Source organism: Pteropus alecto, unplaced genomic scaffold, assembly GCF_000325575.1.
Source record: "Pteropus alecto unplaced genomic scaffold, ASM32557v1 scaffold137, whole genome shotgun sequence".
NCBI classification, from domain to species: domain Eukaryota; kingdom Metazoa; phylum Chordata; class Mammalia; order Chiroptera; family Pteropodidae; genus Pteropus; species Pteropus alecto.
In genome coordinates this window covers 4,457,845-4,461,325 of record NW_006440135.1, presented here as the reverse complement: position 1 = coordinate 4,461,325, position 3,481 = coordinate 4,457,845, and the positions used below count along the sequence as shown (strand labels likewise).

At 58.5% G+C, this 3,481-nt stretch overlaps 1 long non-coding RNA gene across 1 annotated transcript; it reads right to left on the bottom strand.

The window, feature by feature from the left end:
- Positions 1 to 290: 290 nt before the first annotated feature.
- Positions 291 to 1,988, bottom strand: LOC112484079. The gene is made up of 3 exons (XR_003047883.1): positions 1,938 to 1,988; positions 1,056 to 1,084; positions 291 to 381 (listed from the first exon to the last, which is right to left on the bottom strand). It is a non-coding gene; the product is annotated as an uncharacterized LOC112484079 (long non-coding RNA).
- Between the last annotated feature and the right edge of the window lie 1,493 nt (positions 1,989 to 3,481).

Sequence of the window (3,481 nt, the reverse complement as noted above, 5' to 3'; positions counted from 1 at the left end):
GGCATGCGACAAGCTCGGCAGACCCCGCACGCGCGGCGGGGCAGTGACACCCAGCTGTCCTCTCGCACATGCTCCGTCCCTTCCTCATCCAGAGCCTTTTCTGTCTCTCGTGTTTTCTGCGAGTCCCCACCCAGCTGGTTCCATCTCAGCAGCATCCCAGGAAGCACGACACATGCTGCAGCCAGTGGCACAGGCACCTCTGACACGGTCCTAGCTCCATTCCGGGCCCTGAGTCCCCGCCCCTGGCGCTCCGCCCTGCACTGAGGACATGCCCAGGGCTCAGCACTTACCCCTGGCGGCGGCTCCTCGGGATACATGGTGATGCCGATAGTGTCAATGGGGTTCATTTGCACAGGTGAATTTTCCCTGGAAGGCACACTCCTAGGACGGTCAGAAGAGACATGTGTTGGCCAGGGGGCCCTGGACTGTGGAGGGTCTTGGGGCCCTTGGGACCTGCTTGGGACACGGGCTCACCCCAGTGCTTTCCTTTGCTCTGCAGAGGCTGGACACCAGCATCCCGCGGGACACCCTGTGAGTGACTGCTTCAGACTTCATGGCAAAGGGCAGATTCCCAAAGCAGGTGGCAAGGGAGGGGTCACCTGGGAGGTGCCCAGGCACAGGGAGGTTAGTCTGAATAAGCGGCGGGAGCCGCCAGCAGCTCCGTCGTTCAGGGCAGCCAGCCAGCAACGGCCCCAAGTTTGGCAGGAGGGAGATTTTCGAGTTTGCCAATAGTGGGGGGCCATGGCTCCAGGTGTAGGACAGAGACAGAGGCTATTGGTCCCCAGGAGAGGCCCAAAGAGGACCCAGACTCTCAACCTCGCACAGGCTCACAGACAGATGGGAATAAGTGAGCACTGTGTGTGCCTTACGATGTCTGAGGCAGCGTCAGTACCGACTCTGCCGTGAGCTGCACGGTTGGCCGCACGGTTAGTAATGACACGAGCTACCACCTGTCTATGTGTTGACAAAGTCCCACCAGGAGCCAGCAGGGGTTAGTGTCCCGCGGACAGCTGTGTCTCGGAAGCTTAAAAAGTCTGGCGAGCGTACGCACTTACCAGGGTGATATAAAGTTGTCAGTGAGTTTCTATGTGGGGGAGGGGGAAAAAGGAAATATCGTGAAATTAAAACCGAAGTGGCTGACACTCAGCTCGTTGCACACTAAATTCAAGCTAACTTTTACTGGATTTTCAGTACCACAACCCTGGCGTCCCCCTGGGCTGGGACAAGACCCTCAGTGGGACAGACCCATCCTCCCACCGCCCGTGACATGTGCTCCTACGTTCTCCCTGCTCCTTCAGGAAACACCCAGAATGGGACTTCTGGCTCACAGGACAGAGGCGCCACTGGTCTTGCCCAGGAGGTGGCTTGGGCCTGGGCCCCACTAAGGGTTTTGTGGGAGGTAGGAAGTGGCTGGGACGGACAGGCCTGCTTGGTTGGGCTATGGCCTAAGCTGTGACTGTTGTCATCCCTGCTCCCTCTGCAGACCAGAGACAGTGTCTGTAACACGGATCCTGATGCCAGGCTCGGCTCTGAGGGCCCTGCGGTGGCCTCGCTGGACCAGGTATGTGCCCACTACATGGACCCCGACCCTCCCTGCTGGCCCATCGTGTCGAGATCAGGTGGCGGTGCAGACAGACGGAGCCGGTGGCAGACGGTACACTTGGCAGACTCCGCACGCGAGGTGGGGCAGTGACACCCAGCTGTCCTCTCGCACCCGCTCCGCCCCTTCCGCATCCAGAGCCTTTTCTGTCTCTCGCGTTTTCTGCGAGTCCCCACCCAGCTGGTTCCGTCTGAGCAGCATCCCTGGGAGCACGACACATGCTGCAGCCAGTGGCACAGGCACCTCTGACACGGTCCTGAGCTGCATTCCGGGCCCTGAGTCCCCGCCCCTGGCGCTCAGCCCTGCATGGAGGACATGCCCAGGACTTGGCACTTACCGCGGGCGGCGGCTTCTTGGGATACATGTTGATGCCGATAGTGTCAATGGGGGTCATTTCCACAAGTGAATTTTCCCTGGTATGCACACTCCTAGGATGGCCAGAAGGGACACATGTCGGCCAGGGGGCCCTGGTGCTGTAGAGGGTCTCGGGTCCCTTGGGACCTACGTGTCACACAGGTTCACACCAGTGCTTCTCCTTAGCTGTTCAGAAGCTGGACACCAGCATCTCCAGGGACACTCTGTGACTGACTGCTCTTGACGTCACGGCACTGGGCTGGTTCCCCAGATAGGTGGCAAGCGAGGGGTCACCTGGGAGGTGCCCAGGCGCACGGAGGGAAGTCTGAACAAGCAGGTGGGTGCCTCCAGCACCTCTGTTGGTCAGGGCAGGGGCCAGAAAAGGCCCAGGGTTTGGCAGTAGAACATTTTGGAATTTGCCAAGAGTGGGGGACCATGGCTCACGGTGTGGGACAGAGACAGAGGCTGTGGGTCCCCAGAAGAGGCCCAAAGAGGACCCAGACTCTCAACCTCGCACGGGCTCACAGACACATGGGAATAAGCGAGCACCGTGTACGCCTTGCGTTGTCAGAGGCAGAGTCGGTACCGACTCTGCCGTGAGCTGCACGGTTGTCCGCACGGTTAGTAATGACACGAGCTACCACCTGTCTACGTGTCGACAAAGTCCCACCATGAGCAAGCAGGGGTTAGTGTCCTGTGGACAGAATGTCTCAGAAGCTTAAAAAATTCTGGCGAGTGTATACACTTACCAGGGTGCAGGCGAGATGAACTTGTCAGTGAGCACCTAGTGGGGAAAAGGAGTAAATTAAAAATGCTGTTGCTGACATGAGCTCATCGCACACAAAATCAAACCACCGCCTACCAGATATTTAGTTCCATACTTTGGTGTTCCCGGGGCTGGGACAGGACCCGCAGTGGGGACAGACCCCTTCTCCCACCGCCCATGACACGTGCACCTGCGTTCTCCCTGCTCCTTCAGGAAACACCCAGAACGGGACAGCTGGTTCACAGGACACGCGCATGTGTCAGGTTTCAGACGTGGCCGAGCCTCCGTCAAGGTGCTGAGATTTACACTCTTGCTAGGAACTGGCGGTCTTCCCACTCGGACACTTGCACATGATCATTTTGATCACAGCGACGTGTGGTAGACGCTGCGGTCGGGTGTGTTTACCTACCGTGGAGGCGTGAGCATGTGCTCACGTGCCACTGGCCCGCACGTTCATAGTTTTGGTGAAGAGTCGTTCACACTTTCCGCGTTTTAAACACTGGGGTTTCCCTCTCACTATGGAGCTCTGAAAGTTCCCTATGTAGTCTGCAGAAAGCACAGGGTTTGCTAATGCTGTCATCCGGCCTGTGGCGATGGCCGTCCTCCCTCCAGCTCCTCTTACTGCCAGTGCTCCCATGGTCCCCGTCGAGACCTCTGCGTCGTCACTTACGGTGCGTGGACCAGAGATGACACACTCACTTCTGGGGTCTCTGTCCTGCTCCACGATCTGTGTGTCTGTCCTCACCCTGCCACACTCAGTA